Source organism: Littorina saxatilis, linkage group LG17 (genome assembly GCF_037325665.1).
Source record: "Littorina saxatilis isolate snail1 linkage group LG17, US_GU_Lsax_2.0, whole genome shotgun sequence".
In the NCBI taxonomy this organism is placed as follows: Eukaryota; Metazoa; Mollusca; class Gastropoda; order Littorinimorpha; family Littorinidae; genus Littorina; species Littorina saxatilis.
In genome coordinates, this window is record NC_090261.1 from 37,812,056 (window position 1) to 37,819,004 (window position 6,949).

Here is a 6,949-nt window from a genome sequence, read left to right on the forward strand (position 1 = left end):
TGTGTTTGTGTGTGTGTGTGTGGGCAAAAACCTGTGGATTGTAGAGTTCTGTTTGTGATGGGGTCTAGCGGCTTTTGTCTGTCTGTATGTTCTGGCATTTGAGAAGCCACAACAGATAATATAGGGCTAAGAAATAAGCTCTAAAATTCTCAATCCCGTTTGACAGGACTTCGCCTGCAGAGGTGATTGTGATGAACCGCCACGCTGTCTGTCTCTGTCTCGCGATTCACCCCGGCGAAGCTGGGTATTCCTCTAGTATATATATATATAGATAGGTACAGAGAGAGAGAGAGAGGGAGAGAGGAGAGAGAGACTTAGAGAGAGATTGAGAGAGAGGAGAGAGAGAGAGAGAGAGAGAGAGAGGGAGAGGGGGAAGAGGGAGAGAGAGAGAGAGAGAGTGAGAGAGAGAGAGAGAGAGAGAGAGAGAGAGAGAGAGAGAGAGAGAGAGACGCAGACAAACACAGACACACAGACACACAGGGGAAGGAGAGATGGATGATCAAAAGAAAAGGAAACATTAGTGAGATAGACATTCATACATACATACATACATACAATCATACATACATACATCCATCCATCCATCCATCCATCCATACATACATACATACATACATACATACATACATACATACATACATACATACATACATACATACATACATACATACATACATACATACATACATACATACATACATACATACATACATACAGACAGACAGGCAGACAGGCAGACAAAAAACAAACAGACAGATGGACAAACAGACAGACTGACCGACAGACAGACAGATAGACATATAGAACAAAGAATGAGCAACAAGAGAATAAGATTACATATATCTCTCGTCTGCCCAGATAGAAAACACTGCCCCACCTTCTAAAATGTTGCTGTGGGCAGACTATGCATGAGATTTGTTACCTTCCTGGCAAATAATTATTTTCTCAATGTTGCGAATTCGTCTACTTCCATTTCATTCCCTTAGTCCAGGGTCAAGAAACTGGAGGACACAATTAAGGAAGTGTTTGGAGACAGCCTCAGCTGACCCGGATGAAAACAATCGAGACTATTCATTAAATGTAGTCTTGTGTTTCCTCGTGGGGCAACAAAGGACAGAAAAATAACACAGAAACGCACTTAACCCGGCCATCACAGCGATTACGCAGACAACAGCCTGGGAAACTAATTAGCAGTGCCAGCATCAAATCTGTTTTCCCCTCTTCCTGCATCATCGTCTTCTTTTCCCTCTTTTTCTTTTTCTTAATTGTTTTCTCTTCAAATTTTGTCCTCTTCCTTCCTGTCACATTAACGAAGATGAGAAACACAGTGACCATTGTTTCTAGTGTTGTTTGGACAACGGGAGGATCCTCGTTAGCCCGTTGACCACAGTTCCCCAGACTCGGATGATGACCCCTCTGATTTGCTCGTAGCAAACTTCGCACCTGTATCGCGGGCCTTAGGATGACAAGGTGTCTTGTCTAATTCTTTGTCATCAAGAGAAAGCTGCTTAGTTTTAGTTGTTTTTTCGCCTAGTTCTTCCGGTTCTTTCATTCTCCCTCTAAAATGTACTTGTTCTTCCGGTTTCCTTCTGATTTATCTGCAGCTAAGCTCTGTGTCTATGTCTCTATCTCTGTCTATTTTTATGGTATTTTTTGTGTGGGTTGGTCTGTGTGTCTGTCTATCTGTCTGTCTATCTGTCTGTCTATATCAGACAGAAAAACAGTATGTCTCTCTCTTCCTTTATCCACCCTCTCTCTTTCTCTCTGTGTCTCTCTCGTCCTTCTCTTTTAAGTTTTCTAAAAGTCTTCTTTTTTCTTTCCCTCTTTCCCTCCCTGCCTCCCTGTTTGTCCGTCCGTCTCTGTTTGTCTCTGTCTGTCTGTCTGCCTGTCTGTATTTATGTGTCTGTCTTTCTCTCTCTTTCTCTCTCTGTGTCTTTATCTGCCTGTCTGTCTGTTTGTCTGTCTGTCTGTCCGTCTCTCTCTCACTCTCCCCCTTCTCTCTCTCCCTCCCTCACTCTCTCTCTCTCCCTCCCTCACTCTCTCTCTCTCTCTCTCTCTCTCTCTTTCTCTCTCTCTCTCTCCCTCCCTCACTCTGTGAATGAAATGTCTTGTTCGATTGTTATTTTGTTGAACATTTTGTACTAGTGTTAACGGATGTGTAGCTGATTTGAGCAACTTAATTCTCAAAATGAAAGGTTTAACTATGTCAATGTAATTTTGTAATTTTTGAGTTCTCCTTATATAATTCCTTAAATGCACATTGTGTTGCAATCCATACAATGTAATTCTGTATCTTATCTGATTGAAGTTTTATTTTTTATGTCCGTCTGTCTTTATGTGTTGTATAAAGGACAGGTTGGAAGAATAGGCTTTGCCAAAAACCTTTATCCTTTGGTAATAAAGTTCTGAGTCTGAGTCTGAGTCTGAGTCTTTCTCTCTCTCTCTCTCTCTCTCTCTCTCTCTCTCTCTCTCTCTCTCTCTCTCTCTCTCTCTCTCTCTCTCTCTCTCTCTCTCTCTCTCTGAGATCGAGAAGTTCTCCCGTCTGAACACAGAACCAACAAGACAGAAAAACAGGTGCAGATCGAACGGAGGGGGAGGGGTAAAAAAGTTTGTAATGTTGTCTAAAGCGAAGCTTAAGAGGTGGACACAGGCGTGGAGCAAATAGTGTAAACACACTATTTTTTCTCTCTTCTTTTTATTGTTTTCGCTCTCTTTTTCTGTCTTTCCCACTCGCTCCTGGATTCTGAAACAATTCCCTATTCTAAGACATACCTGAACCCGTCCTGCACTATCAGCTGTTGGTTCTGGAACAACATGTGGGTCTTGGGGGTCGGGGGAGGGAGAAGTGGCGGGGGGGGGGGGGGGAGTGAGAGAGATGGAGGGGTAGGTTGAAGGGACACTTGAAGGAGGAGGAACAGACATACGCACAGACCTGCGGACAGTCAGTTAGAGAAAAAAATAAGACAGAAAGAAAACAAGACAGAGAGAAAGAAAAACATAAATGAATAAATACGTAAATGAATAAATAAATAAATAAATAAATGAATAAATAAATAAGGAAAGACAGACAGACACACAGACAACAAGAACTTCACAAGGAAAGAAAGAAGGGGGAAAAAGACAGAAAGAACGATAACAGAAAAGAAGCAAAAAGAAACCGAAAGAACTAGGATGGGACAGGCAGAGACGTTGGTGACGGGAGAATAGAAACAAGGACGACAGGGAAGAGGCGAGCAAGGGATTGGAGACAGACACAGGCAAAAGGGTGGGAGGACGGGGGATGAGGAGGAAGGTTGGGCAGAGAAGGTGTAGGAGAGGGCTCAAAGCAGCTCGGACAAGGGTCCAACGGGCAACGGAGGGAGAGAGGTGAACCTGGATAGAAAGCGAGGGTCTCCATGTAGGCTTAACACACACATTGTGTCCAAAGCCCTCCGCCAAACCCGAAGGACCATCTCAGCCGCTTCTCATGTTTGTTTCCGCCATCTGAAGCAAGCGCTGTGGGCCCCTTTGCTCCCTCCCCCTCCTCCTCCTCCTCCTCCACTCCCCTCCCGAAGCTGACCATCGCTTTCTGTAGCCAGCGCACTGGGCCCCCTCCCTCTCCCGAAGCTGACCCTCGTCCAGCCAGCGGCCAGAGGATCGTCGTTATACAGTCCAGAACCCGGACCTCCAGCCACATTTCCTGTCTGCACTTCGTGGGCTCTGCATCGTGGCTGTGGATTTCGCACATGCTCGCCACCACATCTGGAGAGTCTTACCATAGCTAGTTCATTTCCGTCTCACCGAAGGAAAGCCGGACTAAGAGTGTGGTCTCAGCTTTCTCTACGACTTGGAAAGGACGGACGAGGACTGAAGACGTTGCTAGCAGCTTGTACTGAAGTACCAGATAAGGATTCTCTCCAAAGGAGCATTTGAGTACTGGACCGTCACTCCGGTAGCATCTCTTCGATTTCTTCTTCTGAGTGTTGGACTTGTGAGTTCCAGCAGCAGATTCTATTTTCTACGACGTTTGTCTTTTATGACCTCCTGGACTCTGCAATCCAGACAAGTTTTCATTTTATGTGAACGTTCCACCATTGCAAACTCTTGGACTTTGTAATTCCTGTCTTCCTGGACCCATCCAAACTACGACTTCTCGGAGAACTGTTTATAAAATCTACAGCATCTCTCATACCTAGCCCTTTATCCTTCTTGGACATCGTGAACAAACCTTGAAAGACTCTGAGTGACTGAACCCATAAAGAATCAAAAACTACCGTTGCTCTCATCTACCTCATTATCCACAGCCTAAACATTCAGTCGGACCAGACCTCGATATCATCATCACCCCATCTTCTTCTACCCCGTCTTGGCCGATGTTTCAGAAGAAAGCTGTGCTGTAAATAACGTTCCTCACTGGCGAACTATTTTGACTTCTACCTCGATCAGAAAAACACGAGACTGGGTATCAACTTTTCATTCATGAACCTAAAATAACAGTCTTAATATATTTTACGAGCGGACCAGTTTTGCCAACGATCTTCTTGGCGGTCAGTGACTGTATTTTCAAGATCAAGTGCAAGACATTATCCTACAGCTCAAAATTTGCCATACGTTGGCTGAAAGATTATTGAGATCGTGTTGCATTTGACCAGCTGCCAGTAGCAACACATTTCAGTTCTTGCCAAGCTTGTTCGTCACATCGTCGCTGGTTCGTCGGACAGCAGAATTGGCCGAAGAAAAAGTCTTGTTCCACAAGCGGTTCTATCCTTCCACTTTTCATCATGCAGAACAGGTAAGAGCAGTTTCTTTGTTTTGTTTTTCTTTCCCATTTGCGGTCAGTGTCGTCATTTTGTTTCATCTTAGTGCGGATTTGTTTTTGGTACTTACTACGAGCGTATTTCTTCTTTGTGCATGCTAAAAATGTTTTTTTTTTATCTCATTCTTTTAATCTTCTGGAACGTGTTTCACCTCATACTCGTTATGGTGTCAGCTTTTGTTTTTGGCATCTGATCATGTGCATCAGCTGTAACAAATGTAACCTTTAATATTACTTTGATTGGAAAACTGTTTCATAAGCACCTTTAAAGTTTGTGTCTTTTTTTCTGCACGCCTTAACGAAGACATACATGAGTCGTTCCTATTGTGTCGCTCCAGCTTTTATTTCCTTTTCCGACTTCTTTGTTCAACCTGTGCCCATTTTGTGTGTGTCCTTATGTTAAATTAATTGATTCTTTCAACCCTCCTTGAAAAATATGAAGCTGTCTGTCTTTCAAATCTTTTCTGCGGGATCTGACCGTTCCGGCTTTCTTTCTATCTTTCGTTCTTTTTGAAACGTCACAGCATATCGACTTATTTGCTTGCAAGAGATCTTGCTCTTACTGCTTGTTTTACGCCAGGAGTAAAAGTAGAAATCTTTTCGTCATTGATCATTACCTCGCCGGCATCTTGCAAGCGAATTTCATCGACGATTTTCTTGATTATTTGTATCACAAGTGTTTGTCTATCTGTCTACTTAAAAGACTACTGGGTCGACGTACTGTCAATGTTACGTTTTGTTTTGTCAATAATTCAACGTTCCAATAACCTACAATTTTGTGTGTGTGTGTGTATGTGTGTGTGTGTGTGTGTGTATGTGTGTGTGTGTGTGTGTGTGTGCGTGTGTGGGTGTGTGTGTCTGTGCGTGTGTGTGTGGGTGTGTGTGTGAGTGTGTGTGTGTGTGTGTGTGTGTGTGCGTGTGTGTGTGTGTGTGTGTGTGTGTGTGTGTGTGTGTGTGTGTGTGTGGAATGTTGGAACGTTAGCAGTCTATCTGTTTTTGGATTTTTTCTCAGCATTTTTGAGAAAAAAAAACCCCGTTATATAAGCTTCTGACTGCGTCAAACCTTTTTTTAAATTTTTTTAAAGATAAGCCGATGGTGTTGTAATATACACATACGAATGGCAGTTGGCAAAGTTTAAAGGACAAATCTGTCTCGAATAGCAATCCGAAACAGAGATTGCTAACGTTCCAAAATCGTGAATCAACAAATAAAATGTGTTAAAGGCACACTCCTTCTCGTGAAAACAATTCTGCTGACCATCTCAGAGCTGGCCAAGCTTTATAATGGGACAAGACCATCCCTCCACTTGGACACATAACCAAACACAACACCCTGGCTGCTTGCTGCGTTAAGCTGGCATTTTTTTAAAAGTAATTTAATTTCTGAAAAAAGCCACTGAAAAAAGTCTTTTACGAAATTAATTCGTAAACAAATTCCCACTGTGGACAGAGAGAGGTTCATTTTTGGTATGTGACCAAATGGAGCATGGCCTTATGCCATGTAAGAGCGTGGCCAGATCTGAGACGGCGAGTTAAACTGTTTACACGGGGAGAATTGTGCCTTTAATTTATGGAACGTTTGATAAGCAGCAATTCAAAACATTCACAAGCCGGCACTTCGGCCATCTTAGGATCTTTTTGATTCTTTTTAATGTGTTTGTCAAAGTGTATGAAATCATCGATTTTGTTCCCGTTGCACTGAGTGACTGCAAAACATTCAACCAAACATTAGATATATACATACAAAAAAGAGAAATGTTAAAATTGTGATTTAATTCGACTAACATTAAATAGGTGTCATCGGACTGAAGCGTTGTGATTATCGGAAACAAATCTGTCGAGGGGTTTTACAAGGTAGACGCAGAGCAAGACGGACAACTGCGTTAATAGAGAATTAACAAAACAAGCAAGGTATGTTATACGAACTGTTAATTGTGACAGAACAAAACGATACAGTCACTGTTCTTCGACCCAGCGGTCTTTTAAGTGGACACACGAACACTTATAATACAGAAAATAAACTCATTTGAAAAATTGTGCAGAAGCTTGATAAGCGGAATTGAGACAATGAAAATATGCCATAGTAGAGGAATGCGCGGAAAGACAATATTCGGAAATAACCCAGTCAGGATTTTCAAGCGGAATGGCACAAAC